Source organism: Macaca thibetana, chromosome X (assembly GCF_024542745.1).
Source record: "Macaca thibetana thibetana isolate TM-01 chromosome X, ASM2454274v1, whole genome shotgun sequence".
Classification (NCBI taxonomy): Eukaryota; Metazoa; Chordata; class Mammalia; order Primates; family Cercopithecidae; genus Macaca; species Macaca thibetana.
In genome coordinates this window covers 113,970,434-113,993,689 of record NC_065598.1, presented here as the reverse complement: position 1 = coordinate 113,993,689, position 23,256 = coordinate 113,970,434, and the positions used below count along the sequence as shown (strand labels likewise).

The window sequence follows — 23,256 nt, the reverse complement described above, 5'->3', positions numbered from 1 at the left end:
AATCCCAGCTACTTGGAAGGCTGAGGCAGCAGAATTGCTTGAACCTGGGAGGCAGAGGTTGCAGTGAGCTGAGATTGCACCACTGCACTCTAGCCTGGGTGACAGAGCTATTTTGTATTATTTCCTGCGTCAAGACCCTCGGCTCTACCCTCATCCCAGGACACTTTCTCCAGAAGTCAGCGCACCTCTGTGTGGCAAGAATATCTAGGAGGAGCTATTTTTTTTTTCTGATTACAAAAGTAATAAGTGGTTATTTTATAAAATTAAGATTTTCAAAATAACTAGAAAAGAGGATTCTAAATCCTCTCTCAACCCCCAAAAATGATACATGTTTGAGGTGATGAGTATGCTAATTACCATGACTTGATCATTTCACAATATATTCATGCGTCAAACAAAACATCACACTGTACCCCATAAATATATAGAATTATCATTTATGAATTAAAAAATAAAAAATTATAAGCATAAAGGGAAATATAGAGGCCAGGCACCGTGGCTCACACCTGTAATCCCAACACTTTGGGAGGCTGAGGTGGGAGGATCACTGGAGGTCAGGAGTTCGAGACCAGCCTGGCCAACATGGTGAAACCCCATCTTTAGTAAAAACACAAAAAATTGGCCAGGTGTGGTGGCACACACCTGTAGTACCAGCTACTCAGGAGGTTGAGGTGGGAGGGTTGCTTGAACCCGGAAGGTGGGGGTTGCAGTGAGCCAAGATCATGCCACTGCACTTTAGCCTGGGCAACAGAGCAACACTGTCTCAAAAATAAACAAATAAATAAAATATAAAGCAGAAAACAAAAATCACTATAATCCCATCACTTAAAGATTACTAGGGTTAACAATCGTTAAGTAAATTTGGAGTATTCAGCCTTACTTATTTACCTTGGGCAAGTTACTTAAACTTTCTGAGTCTCAGTTTTGTTATTTACAAAATGAGAATAATCGTAGTACCCACCTCACAGTATTATCTCAAGGATGAGAGAATTCATGTAAAGAGGTTTCATAGTCCCTGGAAAATAGTGAGTGATCAATAAATGTTGGTCATCACCATCATTATTATATTCTATGTGTACATATTCAAAACTACTCATATTGATGGCTGTATAATATTTTGTTTTGTGACTGTACCATTTCCCTAGGGTTAAACATTCATGTTGTTACAAAAATTTCACCATTACAAAACTACTGCAAGAAACATCCCTGTACATATATCTTCTTGTACACCTCTGACTGTTTCTTTAACATAAACTTCCTAGGATTGGGTTTACTGGATTAAAGTTTCCTAAAAATGAGCATTTTGGGCCCAGGTGTGGTGGCTCAGGCTTGTAATCCCAGCACTTTGGGAAGCCAAGGTGGGTGGATCACGAGGTCAGGAAATGGAGACCATCCTGGCCAACATAGTGAAACCCTGTCTCTACTAAAAATACAAAAATTATCTAGGCTTGGTGGTGCGTGCCTGTAGTCCCAGCTAGTTGGGAGGCTGAGGCAGGAGAATCACTTGAACCCAAGAGGCGGAGGTTGCAGTGAGCCAAGATTGTGCCACTGCACTCCAGCCTGGTGACAGAGCAAGACTCCATCTCAAAAGAAAAAAAAAAAAGAGCATTTTTAGGCCCTTGTTACAGACTTTGAAATGGCTTTATGAAAAGGTTGTAGTCGGCCGCGTGAGGTGGCTCACACCTGTAATTCCAGCACTTTGGGAGGCCGAGGCAGGTGAATCACCTGAGGTCAGGAGTTCAAGACCAGTCTGGCCAACATGGTGAAATCCCATCTCTACTGAAAAAAAAAAAATACAAAAATTAGCTGGGAATGGTGGCAGGCATCTGTAATCCCAGCTGCTCAGGAAGCTGAGCCAGGAGAATCATTTGAACCCAGGAGGCGGAGGTTGCAGTGGTCTAAGATTGCGCCACTGCACTCCAGCCTGGGCAACAGGCCAAGCCTCTGTCCAAAAAAAAAAAAAAAAGAGAGAGATTGTAGTCACTTACATTTCTTCCAGCAGGGCACATATAAGTATCCACTTCTCCAGAGTTTCATCAACATTTTATCAACACTGAGTAATAACACTTTTTAAAACGTCTTTGACAATTTCATGGGGAATAATGGTGTCTTGTTTTCACCTGTATAACTTTGATTATAAGGGATAATAAACTCTTTTTTTTTTCCAGGCTAGAGTGCAGTGATGTGATCTCGGCTCACTGCAACCTCTGCCTCCCGGGTTCGAGAGATTCTCCCGCCTCAGCCTCCCGAGTAACTGGGATTACAGGCATGTACCACCACACCTGGCTAATTTTTGCATTTTTAGTAGAGACAGGGTTTCACCATGTTGGCCAGGCTGGTCTCCAACTCCTGGCCTCAGATGATTGGCTTGCCTCTGCCTCCCAAAGTGCTGGGGTGACAGGCATGAGCCACCGCGCCCAGTCATAAGGGACAATAAACATTTTAAGTTAACTCTCCTGTTAAGCTCATACAGTAATTCACAAGTTCCCATAGACAAAAATCCATAAGAAAGTCCTCAGGGATCCTGAAATGAAAACATACAGGGGACATTTCCATAAAAATAATTCACATTTGAGTAGTTGATATACATATTTTTAACCATTTTAACTGTAAGATATAATAGAAAACTGCATATCTTAATAGAGTATTATAAAGTAAATACACTTTTAGATATTTACTTCTAGGTCAAGAAATAGAACTTTGCTAGCTACCTTAGAAGCCTGGCCCATGTCCCATCCCAATCCTAAAATTAACCACTATGCTGACTTCTATGGAAATCTCTTCCTCTCTTCCTTGATTTCATTATAGTTTTATCACTCAGGTTGTAACCTTAAATGTAATAGTTTAGTTTTGCCTTTTAAAGATATTTTAAGTGTTTTTCACTTAGTTGCCGATATACTTGTAATAAAAATTACACCAGGCTATAATAGCAATCAACTTAAAGAAGTAAATGCTTAAAAATGCTCATTTTTGACAATAGTGCTTTACAGATACATGAAAACATACACAATTTTTCCCATGGATGTGACTAAAGAAATTGCTTTGTCTCAAACTTAGCATGTCATTTTGATATGGTTATATGTTTTGGTTCCGTTTTGAAGTAATGCCTCCAACATCAGTATAATTTTAACACTTTCTATCAAAGTTAGATGTCAGTTACAAGTCATTATTCTGAAGTTCAACCTTGTTTTTCAACCTATTAGATAGGTCTGAGTTCTTAATTGCAAACTGCAAAATCCACTCTGACTAGTTTAAGCAGAAAGGAAATTTATTAAACAGTATTAGACCACCCGCAGGATCTTTGGAGACCCATAAAGCGAGGCCGTGAAGAGGCCAGAAACAAGATGCAGCCATACTGTGGGTGCTTCGCTGGCAAAAACTCCACTGCCACTACCCTAAAGAAGACATCAACTCTCCACGATCCTTGCTTTCCACATGAAATTTCCAAGCTTCTAGTATCTCTCTTCAAACAGCCCCCAGAAACCCCTGCCAGAGAGAATGCTGAACTGGACAGATTCCAGCTGTTTGATGTGGTCCCTCTGTTGCTTGTTGGTTTCTGCTGTCCAGAATGTTGATATGTCCTGTGTTGGATCCCGGACAACACAGAAAGGTTTTCCATCTCTTTTGGGTTTCTTTCCTACTCAACTCTTCAGTAGAACATAAACCTTTTAAGGGCAGAGGCCAGTTCCTCACTTTTAAGTAATCAAACATATTTATTAATAACCTATGATATTCATTAACAAATATTTATTGGAAGCCTACTCTAAATTTGGCATAGTGCTAGGTGCTGAAGATATCATTATGAATGAGAGACAAAGGTCTTCTCTCATGAGTTTATAGTCTAGTCAGTATAGAGTGACAACAAACACATAAAAAAACAATTATGATTTCAGGTGAGCAGAGGAGCAGGGCTACCTTAGATAGGGTGACCAGAAAAAGTCTCCATGAGGGGCTGACAGTGAAGGTGACACTTAAAGGAAAAGGATCCAGGCATTTAAAGCGTTAGAGGAAGAATAGTCCTGGAAGAAGGAATGCCATGTGAGAAGGAAACATACTCATTCACTGGGTCTCAGGCTAGAGCACAATAAGTGAGCAGGAGAGTAAAATGTTTCGGTTTTATTCCAAGCATATTAACAAGCAATTGGAGGTTGTGAGTAGCTGGAAGCGACATAGTCTGATGTACATTTTGAAGGATCACTCTTGGTGGTGAGTGGAGAACAGGCTATAGAGGAGACAAATTGAAACATTTAGGAGGCAAGTGGTCCAGATGAAAGATGATGATGGTTTACACCAGGGTGGCTGAGAGAATGAGAGATCACATTTGGGATATGCTTCAAAGTTAGAGTCAAAAGAAATTCCTGATTGGTTGTGGGAGGTGATGGGGAGAGGAGAATCAAGGAAAACACAAAGATTTGGGGGCTTGAGCAACAGGGTGAATGATGTTGACAGTTACTGAGATGGAGAAGAGTGGGGTAAGGGGGGAAATCTAGTTCATATTTGTACATGTTGAGGTGCTGATGTCTATGGGCATGAACACGAGAAGAGATAGTGAAATATATGAGTCTTGGGCTTAGAGAAGAGGACCTGTCTTTGCTAAGCACTCTGAGGGGATGCATGAAATGTCTAAGACACAGCGTTGAAGAAAGGGTTAACACAGAAGCTCTAATTGATCAGTCCTTGCACGTCTCCAGGGGAGCCTAGAATTATGATTGCCCCTAGGTCTACCTCTGGGAATACAGCCCTCAGATGTTCTTTATGTCACCAATTGATGATGTCTTGATGTCATTTTATACATCCAGAGCAATGGGGTATGCTGTATCTACTTGTCAGGACTTCTCTGGATTGTTTTTGCAAGATTCATGATGTACCTGGTTTTGATGTTGGGATCCTGAGTGTCATTTCGCAAAAGTCCTCAGAGACTCTGAGACTTGGGTGGGCTTTCCTAGACAGAGACATTTCACAGGTGTCCCTGTAGTTTGCTGTTAATTTGTTAGGTATTCCTGTGCAGCCCTGGATAAGAAAGGACTTGAAAACCTGTGCCTACTCTATGCATATTTTTCCTGCAGCTTTTGTTCTGTATCCTTTGGTGTAATAAACCTTAGCTGTAAGTAAAACCTGCTATTGAGTCTTATGAGTCTTTCTAGTAAATCACCCAACTTGGGGTGATTGCGGGACCCCTCAAAACACAATTTGTCCTCCAAGAGCTTACAGTTTAGCTGCAGAGGAAAAAGAAACATACATGAAGCAACAGTGACCCAAGCAGGACAATATATTACTGTCAGCCCGAGGCCAGGCACTAAGTTTTTATTCATCTTTGTATCCTTAAAAGAGGGCTGGGTCTTAAAATTGGGTGGTCCTCAATAAAGGTCTGCTGAACTTAAATAGAAGAGGTGGAGTTTGCTGGATGGGTAGGACTTTGAATAAGCTAGGAGGAAAAGGAGGGCATGCCAATTGGAGAAAACTTGATATAGGCCCAAAAGCAAGAACAGGCAGGGTTTGTTTGTAGAAAGTTGTCCTTAGTCTCCCTGCCCCACAATGCCTGGCTCATTTGCCAAACAGTGGGCATTTCATAAAGTCTGCCACTTGTCTGGTATCCTTGTCCAAGTTTGCTACCACACCCTTTTCAGTCTTTCCCCTGCTTTTTCTGGGCAGTGCTAATGATGGGAGGTGATGGGATAGCATATTCCTTCTGCTCCCACCCCAGTCACTTGCAGGAGAGAACTGAGGCTGAGATGTCTAGTTCCAAATCTAACTGCATCATGGATGGTTAGCTTGGCTGCTCTCCCTGTGATTCAGTGATTAAAATTCCAGATGGGACTACAATAACTCTATTAATCTTGAATTCCATACATCGGTTTCAAAATAAAAACTCCTAGACCCTAGGCACCTCTATGCAATCTTTCCATATTCCCAGGGCAGCTTTAAAATGAAATAGATGAATAACTGCTTCACCAAAAGAGAGGTTCTGGTGAAAAGAGACATGGATACAGAGAAAAAGAGAAGATATTCTAGGAAATGAACCAAAACATTTCTGTCTGTATGAACAGGAAAGAAAATGGAAGATTTAATGCTTAGATCTCAGAGATTGACTAGTATAACCATTGTCCCCTTGCCCCTCCAGCAGATGAGGAAGAGATTTGTCCAAGATCACACAGCAATCCACAGCTGACTCAGGACCAGAATCTGATTAGAATCAGGACCAGGCTTCCTGATTCTAAGTCCAGTACTCTACCACATTTTAGAGCCCTATTTTGTAGTTCTATAGCCACAACAATCATCCTCAAAGAAGGATGCACTAAATTTCCCAATTAGCAACTACCTCTCGGTGAAGCATGTTAAGGGCCAGGGCAGGGAAGGGTGGCAAAAGGCCAAGCCAAGACATCACAATTACAAGGGCTAAGTGAGACATGTTTCTGACTGCTTTATGGGCTCTGCAGTCTTGCTGCTTCTTTGCTTTGAGCCAAGTCAATCATACTCTCTGTCATGGAGTGGGATTGGGGGGAGGATCAGTGAGAGGAGTGAATAAAACAGACTTTCCTGCTGGCAAAGATGTGTGGCCAAACTATGAATCTACAAGCAAAAGAAGGGAGGTAATTGTAGAAGCATATGACAGCACCAGAAAGCTCTGGCACAACCAGCATCACCTCCCGCCCAGCGCCTGCCAGTTCACAGCAGCTGGTCAGAAAGCTTATGGCCTTGCGAACAGGACAGACCACAAGAGTAGAATCTGTATACCAGCCTCTGTGCCCTGCCCAGGCTTGACTCAGAAGCAGTGACGAATGCACTGGGCTAGTTAGTTCATTGGTACACTGATCGTGAATCCAGGTGACAACAAGGCAATGACTTTCCTGAAGATTGAAGTCACTTCCTGTTTGGGACCTCCAGTCCTGAGATGCACTCCCCCACAGCTCAGGCTTCCATGAAGGATCAAAGGCAACTCCTGGGCCGATGAAAGAAACGTGAGGAAAAGCCTAAGGGCGGTTGAGAGAGCCTTGAATGAAGGCTGAAATGTGACACTTTTTTTTTTTTTTTTTTTTTTTTTTTTTGAGACGGAGTCTCGCTCTGTCGCCCAGGCTGGAGTGCAGTGGCCGGATCTCAGCTCACTGCAAGCTCCGCCTCCCGGGTTCACGCCATTCTCCGGCCTCAGCCTCCCGAGTAGCTGGGACTACAGGCGCCCGCCACCTCGCCCGGCTAGTTTTTTGTATTTCTTAATAGAGACGGGGTTTCACCGTGTTAGCCAGGATGGTTTTGTTCTCCTGACCTCGTGATCCGCCCGTCTCGGCCTCCCAAAGTGCTGGGATTACAGGCTTGAGCCACCGCGCCCGGCCTTTTTTTTTTTTTTTGACTCAGAGTTTTGCTGTGTCACCCAGGCTGGAGTGCAGTGGTGCGATCTCAGCTCACTACAACCTCTCTGCCTCTCAGGGTCAAGCGATTCTCGTGCCTCAGCCTCCTGAGTAGCTGGGACTACAGGCGTGCACCACCACACCCAGGTAATTTTTTGTATTTTAGTAGAGACGGAGTTTCACCATGTTGCCCAGGCTGGTCTTGAACTCCTGAGTGCAGGCAATCCGCCCAATTTGGCCTCCCAAAGTGCTAGGATTACAGGCATGAGCCACTGCACCTGGCTAACACTTCTATATGAGTACCAAATCAGGGAATGAATGAATTCAGCATTTCAATCACATTCTTACCCAATGCCTGAATCACACTCACAAAACCAGGGCTTCAAATCCTTAGTATAAAAAAGCATTATATTGTTGCTATAGGAAATACTCATAATTCTGGTTTCGGTGGGTTATGGCAGACTTAGAAACAATTGGATTTGTACAGATAAGGGAAACTTATCCCTTAAATGCCAAAAATTTTAAACAGTATTATCATGACTTGTGAAATATACATGTTTACATAACATGTTTGCCAGATTTCTCAGCCCACTCGAACCTTTTTCCAGCTTACTCAGGGTAATCACAATCACATCCTTCATTACGTTATGCTATTTTGTTTTCCGGTCTCCTCCCAGGATTTCAGGCCTTCAGCAAGCACTTCCTCCATCAGTTTGTCTGAGCTTCTTCCCTCCCTCTCCCACTGCAATATATCTGCCTGTTGCTTCTAATCTGTGCACCTAGGTAACCAGATTACAGGACTCTTTAGAGCTATGTTATAAACAAGGCACTAGAAAAGGTCTGGAGAATAACAGACCTGTAACGCTGTAAGGCTACCTCTGTGTGTTTGAGGGAGTTTGTGACTGTTTCTTCCATTCAGATTTGGAGCAGATTTTCAGAGAGCAGAGGGTGCCAGAGGCCTGACCTGGGGATAATGCTGTGCTATGGAATATAAACCTGGAATCAGGCCATGCCTCATGCTCCCCTGTCCTCTACTCAACTCCCTAGAGCTCAGAGGGCTTTGAATGACAGAAAATTGGGAAGAACAATTAGGAATAAATATGAAGCCACGCCAGATTCTTCTTTCAGAAAAAGAAATAAGTGCTGACAAAGCAGGGGTAACACTAGCCTGGGGAATTTGCTCTAACCTCCACAGAGGAGCATCTCTGCATTGCACCTAGGGGAACTATAAGCGTTGAGGAAATTGAAAATGTGATTTTGGTTGGGCGCGGTGGCTCACACTTGTACTCCCAGGGCTTTGGGAGGCCGAGGCTGGTGGATCACCTGAGGTCAGGAGTTAGAGACCAGCCTGGCCAACCTGACAAATCCCTGTCTCTACTAAAAATACAAAAATTAGCTAGACCTGGTGGCGGGCACCTGTAATCCCAGATACTCAGGAGGCTGAGCTCATGATTGTAGCAATACTTGAGATCTCTGTGGTCTTCCTTACAAACATTGGGGGGAAAACAACACATGTAATTTATAATGTCACAGCAATAACCATCGTGTGTTCCATATTTTTACTACTTAGAAACCACTTTCATAGTCACTAACTCATTTGGTAAGCTATAGAGAAGGCTATTCTCCCTCCCATCCTAAGCTGTCACTTGCTACTTTAGGAAGGAACACTTGAAACTTCTCTATTTCTATTGTCTATAACATTCTTGGCAGCTAAATACTTACTGCATCCCCATACTCTGTAGGCAAGGATTACCACAGGGTTCCGCTGGGAGGGCTGGGCCAGATGCCAAAAGCCCAGCCAGACACAGGATATCAAAGGAGGATCGTTTAGATGCTGGGGTCCCTGCCTTTTAGGGACGCCTAACTACAGAGTTCTGCCTCTGCCAGATTATTCACCCCCATACAATGCACAGCAATCTCCCTCAGCCTGTCCCAGTGTCAGTTTTAGTCAAGGAGGTAATAATGCAGAATTCACAGGTCATCATTTCACCACTTTGGTCTGGACATCAAAGAACCAGCAGGATAATAATGATGGAAAAGTTATTTATCATCTCTGAATCTCGATTTGTCCATTCTTAAAATAGGAAGGGTAAAAGTCGCCCCTACTTAGTCTCCAGATATCTGAAGATGATAAATGAAGTACTACAGTAGAATAGTTTAATTTTTAAGGTGAATTTCTTTGAACTCCTTGGAAGGATCACATAAGTCTAAGGAATTCTAACTGGCTCAGAGTTATATATCTTGAGTCACTTAAAAGTTTTGCTAGAAATTGCACAAAATGACTGAAATTAAATATACAGAAAAGGGAATAAAACTTAGAATTTGATGTTGGGAAAGGAAAGAAAACTTAGCAAAGAAAGTGGCAACCAACAGCAGGGATCAAAAGAGGAAGAGGAAGACAGGAAAATGTGAAATTGAAGAATTAAAATTTTGTTACTGGGAAAGAAAGCAGAAATACAGGTATACCTTGAAGGTATTGTGGGTTGGGTTCCAGACCACTGTAATAAAGTGAATATCGTAATAAAGTGAGTCACACAATTTTTTTGGTTTCCTAGTGCATATAAAAGTCATGTTTACACTATACTATAGTGTAGTAATTGTGCAATAGCATTGTGCCTATAAAAACAATAAACATGCCTTAACTTAAGATACTTTATTGCTAAAAAATACTAATGGTCATTTGAGCCTTCAGCAAGTCATAATCTTTTTGCTGATGTTGATGGCCCCTGCCTGATCAGGGTGGTGGTTGCTGAAGGTTAGGGTGGCTGGGGCAATTTCTTAAAATAAGACAACAATGAGGTTTGCCACATCAATTGACTCTCCCTTTCCAAAAGATTTCTTTCCTTCTTTTTTTTTTTTTTTTTTTTTTTTTTTTTTTTTTTTTTTTTTTTGAGATAGAGTTTCACAGGCTGGAGCACAGTGGCAGGATCTCAGCTCCCTGCAACTTCCACCTCCTCGGTTCACACAATTCTTATGCCTCAGCCTCCTGAATAGCTGGGATTACAGGCGCCCGCCACCACACCCAGCTGATTTTTGTATTTTAATAGAGATGGGGTTTCGCTGTGTTGCCCAGGCTGGTCTGGAACTCCTGAGCTCAGGCAATCTGCCCATCTCAACCTCCCAGAGTGCTAGGATTACAGGCATGAGCCACCACGACTGGCCCAAAAGATTATTTATTTTATTTTATTTTATTTTATTTTATTTTATTTTTTTAGACAGAATCTCACTCTGTCACTAGGCTAGGGTGCAATGGTGCAATCTTGGCTCACTGCAGCCTCCATCTCCCGGGTTCAATTGATTCTCCTGCCTCAGCTGGGACTAGAGGCATGCGCCACCATGCCCAGTTAATCTTTTTGTATTTTTAACAGAGACAGGGTTTCACCATGTTAGCCAGGATGGTCTCGATCTCTTGACCTCGTGATCTGCCCACCTCGGCTTCCCAAAGTGTTGGGATTACAGGCGTGAGCCACCGCACCCAGCCCAAAAGATTTCTTTATAGCATGCAATGCTATTTGATAGCATTTTACTCACAGTGAAACTTCTTTCAAAATTGGAGTCAGTCCTCTCAAACCCTGCCACTGCTTTATCAACTAAGTTTATGTCATTTCAACAGTGTTCGCAGCAACTGTTGTTGTCATTTCAACAGTGTTCACAGCATCTTCACCAGGAGTAAATTCCATCTCAAAAATCCACTTTCTTTGCTCATCCATAAGAAGCAATACCTCATCTGTTCAAGTTTTATTATAAGATTGCAGCAATTCAATCATATCTTCAGGCTTCACTTCTAATTCTAGTTCTCTTGCTATTTCCACCACATCTACAGTGACTTCCTCCACTGAAGTCTTGAACCCCTCAAAGTCATCCATGAAGGTTGGAATCAACTTTGTATTAGTCCATTCTTGCATTGCTATAAAGAAATGCCTGAGACTGGGTAATTTATAAAGAAAAGAGGTTTATTTGGCTCACAGTACTGCAGGCTGTGTAGGAAGCATGGCAGCATCAGCCTCTGGGGAGGCCTCAGGAAGCTTCCAATCATGGCAGAAGGCGAAGGAAGAGCAAGTAATTTCAGATGGCCAGAGTAGGAGAAAGAGAGCAGGGAAGAAGTGATACACACTTTTAAACAACCAGATCTCACGAGAATGTGATGACAGCAACTAAGGGGGATGGTGTTAAGCCATGAGAAACCACCCCCGTTATCCAACCACCTTCCTCCAGGCCCCAGCTCCAACACTGGGGATTACAATTTGACATGAGATTTGGGTGGGGACACAGATCTGAACCATATCAAACTTATTCCCAATTCCTGTTAATGTGGGGGTTTTTTTGGTTTGTTTTTTGCTCTGTCTTTTGTTTTGTTTTGTTTTTTTGAGATGGAGTCTCACTCCGTCATCCAGGCTGGAGTGCAGTGGCACAATCCCAGCTCACTGCAACTTCCACCTTCTGGGTTCAAGAGATTCTCCTGCCTCAGTCTTCCAAGTAACTGGGATTACAAGCGCCCACCACCACACCCGGTTAATTTTTTATATTTTTAATAGAGACAGGATTTCAGCATGTTGGCCAGGCTGGTCTTGAACTCCTGACCTCAAGTGACTCACCCGCCTTGGCCTCCCAAAGTGCTGGGATTACAGGCCATGTTGGTATTTTGACCTCCTCCTGTTTATCACGAGTGTTCTTAATGGCATTTAGAATGGTGAATCCTTTCCATAAGGTTTTCAATTTCCTTTGCCCAGATCTGTCAAAGGAATAGCTCTATGGTAGCCTTACAAAATGTATTTTTTAAAAAAATAGGACTTGAAAGTCTAAATTACTCCTTAATTCATCTGCTACAGAATGGATGCTGTGTTAGCAGACATGAAAACAACGTTAATTTCCTTGTACATAGCCATCAGAGCTCTTGGGTGACTAAGTGCATTGTTAATGAGCAGTAATATTTTGAAAGGAATCTTTTTTTCTGAGCAGTAGGTCTCTACAGTGGGCTTAACATATTCAGAAAACCATGCTGTAAACAGATGTGCTGTCATCCAGGCTTTGTTGTTCCATTTATAGAACACAAGCAGAATTTGGCATAATTCTTAAGGACCCTAGAATTTTCAGAATGATAAATGAATATTGGCTTCAATTTAAAGTCACCAGCTGCATTAGCTCCTAAAGAAGAGACAGCCTGTCCTTTGAAGCTTTGAAGCCAGGCACTGACTTCTCCTCTCCAGCTATTAAAATCCTAGATGCTGGCTGGGCACGGTGGCTCACGCCTGTAATCCCGGCACTTTGGGAGGCTGAGGCAGGCAGATCACTTGAGGTCAGGAGTTCAAGACCAGCCTGGCCAACATGGTAAAACCCCATCTCTGCTAAAAAATACAAAACATAGCTGGGCGTGGTGGTGGGCACCTGTAATCCCAGCTACTCGGGGAGAATTGCTTGAACCCAGGAGGCAGAGGTTGCAGTGAGCTGAGATCGCCCCACTGTACTCCAGCCTAGGCGACAGAACGAGACTCTGTCTCAAAAAAAAAAACACCTAGATGTCATCTTCTTCTAATATAAGGCTGTTTTGTCTACATGGAAAATCTGTTGTTTAGTGCAGCTATTCTTATCAATTATCTTAGTTAATCTTCTGGATAACTTGCTGCAGCTTCTCCATCAGCACTTGCAGATCTTTGCACTTTTGTATTATGGAGACAGCTTCTTTCCTTAAAGCTCATGAACCAACCTCTGCTAGCTTCACAATTTTCTTCTGCAGTTTCCTCATCTCTCTCAGCCTTTATAGAATTGAAGAAAGTTAGGGCCTAGTTCTGGATTAGGCAGGCTTTGGTTTAAGGGAATATCGTGACTTAAGAAAACATTTGATCTTCTATCCAGACCACTAAAACTTTCTCCATATCGGCAATAAGGCTGTTTGCTTTCTTATCATTCACATGCTCATTGGAATAGCACTTTAATTTCTTCAACAACTTTTCCTTTGCATTCACAACTTGGCTAACTGGCACAAGAGGCCTCGCTGGGCTTTTGACGTGCCTTCCTCACCTAGCTTAGTCATTTCTAGCTTTTGATTTAAGGTGAAAGATATGTGTCTCTCCTTTCACTTAAACACTTAGAAATCATTGTAGGGCTATTACTTGGCTTAATATCAATATTGTTATATTTCAGGGAATAGGGAGGCCCAAGGAGAGGGAGAGAGTTTGGAGAAGGGCCAGTCAGTGGAACAGTCTGAACACATAAAACATTTATCAATTAAGTTCACTGTCTTATCTGGGCACAGTTTGTGGCACACCAAAACAAGTATAATGGTAACATCAAAGATCACTGATCACAGCTCCACATAACAGATATAATCATAATGAAAAAGTTTGAAACATTGAGAGAATTACCAAAATGTGAGACAGAGACAAAGTTAGCACATGCTGTTGAGAAAATGATGCCAACAGACTTGCTCAATACAGAGTTGCCACAAACCTTCCATTTGTGAAAAACACAGTATCTGCAAAGTACAATAAAGCCAGGCACAATAAAACGAGGCATGCCTGTATAAACAGCAACTGTCAAGTGATGTTTTCCAACTAGAATTAAAAGATTACATAAGGAATTTTTCAAAGGAATTCAATCTGGAAGAACCGAGCAACAATTAAGAATGCATTATAAAGGATATGATACTTACATATGTGAAATAAATTTAAATGGCCAATTCCAACCAGAGTGAATGCTGCAGCTGGGTGTTAAAAATCTTTTAACCATACTGAGTTTGGCAGTGATTCTGTACAAGGATATGATTTACATTCAAGGACTGACTATTTGGGTATCGCATCCAGTCTCAAGATATCAAGACCCACATGGAATATAGCAATGAAGCCAAAGGAAGGAAAGGGAGAACTAATCATCATGGCCCTATTTCAGATGCAGCCCTCCTTTACCCATCTTACATTTCTGCCCCTTTCATGCTTCTAAGCCAAGCCAGACAGTTATGCACAGAGTGGATAACTTACCTATGTCTGGCTTAACAGCCTACCCTTCAGAAAGGTACACATGTTGGAGGTAAGGAAGCTGAGCTGCAATTCTGGCAGATTTGCACTACTTGGGTTGATCTACACTGACTCCAGCCACTCCTTTTCTAAGGAAGACACTAAAGGCAGTAAGATGATAGTATTTCTTTAGTTTGCTCACCCCTGAGATTCAAAGGAAAAAGAATGACAGCAGGAAATTGTTACAAGAGCTGGGCATCCAAAGTCACCAAATACCATAGGATTGTGTGTGAATGTGTGTGTGCATGTACATACACACACACTAGTATACACTAGTAGTATGGTTCAGTTAAACACTATGAGTCAGGTCAGGAGCAGCCAACCACTTTTTATCTCCCAGGTTCCTTCTGGAAATTTGGTCTTTACTTCTAGTGAGAAATCTGGAAAAGGATCCACTGGTTATCCTCTTCTTGGGAGAAAGACCACATTAACTTTCCTTCTCTCAGGACACTGGGGAATTCTGTTCACTTAGCCTTGTTAGAGGGTTAATCATTAATTAATTTATGGTGACACAACCATGAGACATTAGGGTCCCTACATAATTAGGCACAACCTGCCTCAGCCTTATAAGGTCAACCTCATAAAGAAGAAATATCTCACTTTCTATTCAAGCACTCCTGTTTGATCTGGGGGCACTTCTTATGTTCTTATGAGTGTGACGCTTGGGACAGAAGTAGAAGGGACAATGTGTGTTTTACGGTGAGTAATGAGAGAGGGAAAGGAAAAGGACTGTAACTGACAAACAAGTGAGTACTGCCTGTGCTGCCTCCTTGCCTTAGGTAAAACAAGCACTGTCTGTTAGACTGAAGAGGTGGTCTAATATTCACAATCCAGTCTCTTACTGAATTCGAAAAATTAGCAGCAGCTATACATTCCTGGTGAGTGGGGTGGGAAGTTAGTGGTCAGTTGGTACTGAGGGGGTATAGCAGAGACTGTTAATAGACATGAAATCTACTAGGTATGCCTCTACATATCCCAGTCTTCCTTGTGGTTAAATTGGGGCTAGGTGATTAGTTCCTGCCAATGAAATGTATGCAGAAGTTCTGTGTTACCTCTGGGATGAGGCGATTAAGGCACATGGGCTTCCGGTTCTCTTTTTCTTTGCTACGGTGTCCTTGGAAGTCATCTGTTCCAGACGGCATAGCTACAAGATAGAAGAAGGCCAACCAGTCTATATCAAACATTATGTGAGCAACAAATAAACCTCTGTTATTTTCTGTATCGGTCTTGCCTATCCTGACTAATACAGGCACCAAAGCAGTGTTCATTTAGGATGCCAAAGACTTTAGTGCAAGAAATTAAGCTACTCACACCCACAATGTATAGTTCCTTTTAGAGACACAAACTCTACCAGGATGATCAGATTTCATGTTTCCCAAGACTCTCTTCAACAAAACGTTGTCTTTGAAGGAGAATGGTTTGCCATGAATTAGTAACTTCAAGTGTAGAGGCCATCTCTCCTAAGGACACACATCTTCCAAATATCAAAAAGCATCCAAAACTTATTGAATAGCTCATGAAATCTCTTCCTAGGTACCTATCATCTCCTTCTGCCACTTCCCATTTTACTGACGGCACTGGACACAAATGCTAGCTTATAGCCTTTATACACAGAACTCCCTCATATATTAGGTTCCCATTTAAAAAAACAAACAAAAAAGGAGACACAACTAAGTTTCTGCTTATCAAAGACATCTGATAGTGGCAAGCACCTGTAGTCCCAGCTACCTGGGAGGCTGAAGCAGGAGGATTGCTTGAGCCCAGAAATTCAAGTCCAGCTTCCGTGACATGGCAAGATTCCATCTCAAAAAAAAAAAAAAAAAAAAAAAAAAAGTCTCAATTTCTTGTAGGCCCTGGCTCAGTGTATTTTTAAAGTTTAGAATAGGAGGGAGAGGAACCTCCTTCATTCACTGTCTCTAAAATGTCTAATATTTGCCTCTCTCTATGTCTCGGTGAGCCAGCAGGTCCAGTATAAGATAGGAAGCACAACACTTCATTTATTTTTTTATTTTTATTTGTTGAGACAGAGTCTCACTCTGTCACCCAGGCTGGAGTACAGTGGCACGATCTCCATTCACTGTAATCTCCATCCCCTGGGCTCAAGAGATTTTCCTGCCTTAGCTTCCCCAGTAGCTGGGATTACAGGTGCGCACCACCATGCCTGGCTAATTTTTTTTTTTGTATTTTTGGTAGAGACAGGGTTTCGCCATGTTGTCCAGGCTGGACTCGAACTCCTGACCTCAAATGATCCACCTGCCTCAGCCTCCCAAAGCTCTGGGATTACAGGTGTGAGCCACTGTACCTGGCCAGGAAGCACAACACTTAAAACCTTGAAAACGAAAGGGCTGGGACCACTTCCACTTGGCACTCTTCACCAATGAGGGAAGACTTCTTTTAAATGTTTTTCACTACAACCAGTTGAAGGCTCTACCTTTCAGAGCATCTACTTACTGAGCTGACAGTGACCCCATATACAACTGCTTATTGGAAAAGACCAAACTATGTCTTTAAAAATGTTTCTTTAAAAAGCAGGTCACATCACCAATGAAAATTTGTAAACTTACATACACAGAGAAATATTTTTCTTGGGTTACTGACTTGATAGAAATTTTGATATATTCTCCCCCTAAAGAAACCAGTGAAAAGGCCTGTCTGCTGATAAGGGGCTATCCAAAAGCCATGGCTTGGGTCCTGTGTACAAGCTTGCCTCTTGCTCCGCAGCTGGAATCTAGTTCTGTTGGGAGAAGACAGTCAGAGAAGTCCTTACATCTCTGACCCCGAAAACCTCTTCTGAGCATTGCCCAACACTCCTGTTATACAACATGCAAAACAAATAATCAACCTTAAAAGTCAGGCAGCCAAAGCTCTACTCGAATAATAAGCCCTTTTACAAACCGCTTGTCATCTGCCAAAATCAGCTCCAAAGGAACACCAGGAACTCAAAATTCTATTGTTCTCATTAACTACTTGGGGGAACTAGACAAGCTTCAATGGCTTTATTGGTTTTCTGAGAGACAAAAGACATTAAGATTTTTATCTATCTGCACCCTGTCTTTGATCTCAATAATTTAATTGTAGCTCCAGTCCCACCATCTCTGAGAGGCCTCTATTAAAAGGGCGAGCTAGAAAGGGGACCCCGGCCTTTGCTTAGAACATATGCTATTTTCTCTACTTCTTTCCTGCCTGATTGTTAGGGTGGGAAAAGAATCTAAATGCCAACTTTTCCTGAAAATTTATTGAGAGGGAGGGAGAGGGCAAGACAGAAGCATCTGAAATTTAGTCTTCTGCCTGTGAGGGCTCTCTGGCTGAAGTTCAAAAGGAAAGAGGAGCTTTGTCCAAGGAAAACTATTCAAAACTATGTTTGGTGCACTTGGGAAAGGCTGGTGGTGCATTGTTGGCCCAGAACAGGTTCTCTGGGATTCAAAATGCAGGGTGAGACTTTTTTTTTTTTTTTTTTTTTTTAAGATGGAGTCTTGCTTTGTCGCCCAGGCTGGAGTGCAGTGGCGTGATCTCGGCTCACTGCAACCTCCGCCTCCCGTGTTCAAGCACTTCTCTACTTCAGCCTCCCGAGTAGCTGGGATTACAAGTGCCCACCACCACGCCTGGCTAATTTTTTTTTTGTATTTTTAGTAGAGATGGGGTTTCACCATCTTGGCCAGGCTGGTCTTGAACTCCTGACCTTGTGATTCACCCACCTCGGCCTCCCAAAGTACTGGGAATACAGGCGTGAGCCTCCGCTCCAGGCCAGGGTGAGGCTTTCTTTTTTAGGCATCAGACAAGATTTATTCACATGATAATTCCATATTTTCTGAGAAGGATTAAAAGTTTTCTTAGGTCCCCTAACTAGAAGGCAATATCCATACTGGTCTTGGTTATATGCATTTATCATAATATTCATTTAAATAGCAGATTGGGGGTCCCTGAAACAATTAGCCCTGTTTCTGTTCCCATGCAAACAGGACAGACAGAAGTCATTCAAAAATTCTTTTTCAAACCAGATATGAACACAGAACTCTCAAGTCTGGATGCAATGTTGAATCCAGTAATCATGCTCCTACAACCAGCCAGATCTCTCAGAAGGCAAGGTGAGAACGAGGAGCCGCACGGCAGTACAGTCACCGTGTTTCCAAGTGAGGACAGGGGATCATCACTGTCTGGAGGGTTGTTAAGTGGTCCTATTAAGAACATCTTCCAGGTAAATGCTTTCAGTGAAACAAAAACAAACAAACAAAAAAGAAAATCTGATGGGAGAAATCTGTTATGAAACTCATCTCTGATGAACCATAAAAGAGATTTCAATGTGTACTTGACATTAATATCCCAGGCCTGCCAACTCACAGATACGAAGCTCTGGATTTCCCTCCTCTATAAAGTCTTACTACCCTGCCTTTTCCTGTTCCTGTTCCTGTTCCCGCCTGTTAAATTGATCCCTTCTTCTGCTAGGCTGCATACATACTGATTTGATCGCATTTCTTTCCTTCACTAGCTTATAGGATTTCTGAGAGCAGGGACCAAGCCTTTTTCATCTCTGCATCCCCGTTGTTAGCACAATGACTGGAACATTGTAGGTGTTCATTAAGTTGTTTAATTGCTGATAAGATGAATAATACTGATAGTTAACTTTTGAGTGTTCAGAAACTCTATGTTTAATATCCTGTATTTCTCCTCATTTTCCAGGTGAGAGAGCTGAGGCACTGAGATGTTAAATATCATGCCTAACCTCATCCAGCCAATAACTGGCAAAGCAACAATACAAACTAGGTGATCAGGCTCCAGAACCTCCATTCTTAACTACTACACAGAGTGGCACACAGGAATGAATGAGTGATCTCATAAAAGGGCTATATACCTATGAAACTATTAAATAAGAACTGAAATTGGTTTCATTTAGAAACCTGGTTTATTCACACAAAAATTGATTAAGTAGATATCCAGTACTCTCTGCCAAGCCCAGTGCTAAGCATTAGTGGTACAAAGAGAAAAAATATGGTCCTATTCCTCAATAAGAAGAGAAACAATGAACGGTCACTAAGCACTCACTGTTAAGTAAGTGCTTAATAGTAAGCTGGGCACTGTTCTAAGTACTTCACATTGTTAGTCTCGTTAATCTTTACAAAATCCCTATTATGAGACCCCAGTCATATTGTTATTATTAAACTGAGATGAGACAGATAAGAAACTGAGACTCAGGAAGGTTAATCAAGTTGCAAGAGCCACCATTTGAATATAAGCAGCCTAGCTCCAGAACCCATGCTCTCATCATTATACTCTACTGCCTCATCAGTTTATAACCACACAACCATAACACAATGTGATATGTGCTAAGAGAAAGCAAGAGAAAAAAATACTATAGATGCAGAGAGGAAATGATGACTTTTGCCAGAGGGAGCTCAAAGAAGGCTCTGTAGAGCAGGTAACATATGATCTGGGCCTTGAAGTATGAGAATAGGAAAGAAATTCAGGCCAGGCACAGTGGCTCATGCCTGTAATCCCAGCACTTTGGGAGGCTGAGGCAGGCAGGTCACTTGAGGTCAGGAGTTCGAGACCAGCCTGGCCAACATGGTGAAATCCCGTCTCTACTAAAAATACAAAATTTAGCCAGGCGTGGTAGCAGGTGCCTGTAGTCCCAGCTACTCGGGAAGCTGAGGCAGGAGAACTGCTTGAACCCAGGAGGGGGAGGTTGCAGCGAGCCAAGATCACACCACTGCATTCCAGCCTGGGTGACAGAGCGACACTGTATCTCAAAAACATAAAAATAATTTTAAAAAATTCAAACCAAAACGCTACATGGAGACCAGTAAAACTTGTATGTGTCTCCAAAGCCACCACTACTAAAGTACAAAGCTAAGAAGCAAGCCCAGCACTAAACTGTCTTCTACTGCTGAGGCCACTTCTCACCAAGGAACAGGGAAATGACCAGTGAATCTGTGGCCAGAAAATTTATGTCAAGTTTCTCACTTAGTTGAAACGCTCCCTGGAGTTTTAGTCAGCTTCACAGCACCTGTAAGAACTTCTTTTCCCCTCCCTTCCATACAATAGATAATGTTTCTGGAAGGAGACCCTCAGACTCTCTTTAGTGTAACTTGAGGCCAGATCTTTCAAGGTTGGCAAAGGAGGCTGGAATCACCATGTGGGTGAGAGGGATAGCTGGACCTCACAGCCCCAATTTTTCCATACATGAAGATACTCTCTGCTCTGTTAACTGCAGAGGTTCTGAATTCAGTTGTATTAAAGGGCATCCATGGGTTCCCCTTAGAGTTCATTCCACTCAAACCTATTGGCAACATCCCGTCCTGTGATTGCTACCTTCCCCGAGGATTACTGGGTGCTATCCCCAAGAAATGCAGGTGAATAAGTACAAGTGAACTCAACTCTCGCTAAGTACTCCTGGAGCAAATCTGCAATTATTTCTCCCACTCAAAACACCCTCTCTTGACCCCACATACTATTTGAGTTACTGACTCATTTCTCTGCTCACCTTTAAAACAAAAATCTTCAAAAGATTTGTCTATACTCCCTGTCTACAATGTTTCTCTTCTCTTTCCCTTTTGAACCATTCTAATCAAGCTTTTGTCCACTGAAACAGCTTTTATCAAGGCTACTAGTGACCTCTATGTTGTTAAATTCTACCAAAAATTCCCAGACCTAATCTTACTTGGCCAACCAGAAGTATTTTTCACAGTTGATCATTCTCTCTTCCTTGAAGTACCTTCTTCACTTGGCTTCCAGGATACCACTGTCTTCTGGTTTGCCTTCTACCTTCTGGCCAGTTTTTCTTAGCCTCCATTGTTTGTTCCTCTTTACGTTCCTAAACTCTAAATGTTGAGATGCCTCAGGGCTTGGTCCTCGGTCTCCTTCTCTTTAACTCTTCTCACTCCTTGGTGATTTCATCTGTATCATACCTTAAATACTATGTAGATGTCTATGACTCAAAAATTTTTATCTCTGGCCCGGGCCACTCCCCTGAAGGCCAGGCTCATACATCCCACAGCTTATGCAACACCCTCACTTAGATGTCTAATTGGCAGCTCAAATTAAACATATCCAAAATTGAGCTTCCAATACACACTCCCAACCCTGTTCATCTGACAGTCTTCACCATTACAGTTAGTGGCAACTCTATCTTTCCGACCATTCAGGCCAAAAGCCTTGGCATCATCTTGGACAGAGATGCTATATTACAGAACTCCAGGGGGCACTAGACACTTTTTTGTCACTGCTATTAGTGTTATGCCATATGGTGACCCTGCTTTCCTTGATTCCTCTTACATCCTACATCTGATCTGTTAGCAAATCCAGTTGGCTGTACCTTCAAAATGTATCCAAAATTCAACAACTTCTCCCCAAGTCCACTGTCCTCCCCTGACCCAAGCTTGCCCCCTTAAATTTACTTTCCACAAAGCAATCACAGCAATCCTTATAAAATATAAGTCAGATCACATCACTCCCCTACTCAAAATTTCCCAGTGCTTCCCATCACATTCAAAATTCTTACACTAGCCTACAAGATGCTGGATTGCTTTTTTCTTTTATATTTATCCCTATCTAATAGACTGTATATTTTCTTTATTCATCTCACTTATTGTCCGCTGCCCATATGTGAATATAAGCTCCATAAAGTCAGGGACTTGGTCTGTTTTATTCACAGATGAAGCCCCAGCATCTACAGCAATACCTGACACAAAGTACGCACTCAATATGTATTTGTAAATGGAATGAATGAAGTAGATTGAGTAGGGGGAAATCTTGACACATGGGCCAGAATTATACCAAAACGCAATATGACAAGTGAAATGGCATTTGAGGAGCAAGCTAGTGCTGAGACCTAGTCAAGCCCCAGGAGATGTTTTTAGTTTCTACTTCCTACCATTGTTTTGACATTTTGTCTGAGGAAGTCTCCATTCTTTTGTCTCCTAAAGAGAAAGAAATTGACTATATAGCAAAGTAAGGAGCTCCCCCTAGTGGAAGTAACTCCACCAAAGCAATGGAATAGAAAATCAAAGCCTGGTGCTTGAAATTACAAAGATCACTGGGGACAAAGGAAGTGACTCCAGCATTTCACAGGAAAAATCCTCAGTGGAAACACTGGAGAACTAAAGATTAGATCTGAAGTACATGGGGGAACTTACCAATTTATTTTATTGTTGAACCTCTTTTATTTATTTAAAGTTGAACAACAGGCCAGGCACAGTGGCTCACGCCTGTAATCCCAGCATCTTGGGAGGCCGAGGCGGGCAGATCACTTGAGGTCATGAGTTGGAGACCAGCCTGGCCAACATGAAGAAACTGCTATAAAAAAAAAAAAATTAGCCAGGTGTGGTGACATGTACCCATAATCCCAGCTACTCGGGAGGCTGAGGCATGAGAATTGCTTGAACCCGGGGAGTGAAGGTTGCAGTGAGCTGAGATCGTGCACTGCACTCCAGCCTGGGCAACAGAACGAGAATCTGTCTCAAAAAAAAAAGTTGAACAACATAGGTACCTACCCTCAAGGAATTTAAAATCTGGTAGAGAATGTAACTCACGAATACAAATAAGCACAAAGCAATGAGTATGGATGTAAATCAGTGAATATGAGCCAAACAAGACGAATAAACTAAAAGATATGACTCACTCAGGAAAAAGAGGGATTAGGCCGGGCGCGGTGGCTCAAGCCTGTAATCCCAGCACTTTGGGAGGCCGAGACGGGCGGATCACAAGGTCAGGAGATCGAGACCAGCCTGGCTAATACGGTGAAACCCCGTCTCTACTAAAAAATACAAAAAACTAGCCGGGTGAGGTGGCGGGCGCCTGTAGTCCCAGCTACTCGTGAGGCTGAGGCAGGAGAATGGCGTAGACCCGGGAGGCGGAGCTTGCAGTGAGCTGAGATGCGGCCACTGCACTCCAGCCTGGGGACAGAGCGA

At 42.5% G+C, this 23,256-nt stretch overlaps 1 long non-coding RNA gene across 1 annotated transcript; it reads right to left on the bottom strand.

Annotated features, from left to right (window-relative positions):
- Positions 1-922: 922 nt before the first annotated feature.
- On the bottom strand, positions 923-22,614 carry LOC126946143 (uncharacterized). The gene is made up of 3 exons (XR_007722591.1): positions 22,483-22,614; positions 15,406-15,497; positions 923-1,015 (listed from the first exon to the last, which is right to left on the bottom strand). It is a non-coding gene; the product is annotated as an uncharacterized LOC126946143 (long non-coding RNA).
- Positions 22,615-23,256: the final 642 nt, after the last annotated feature.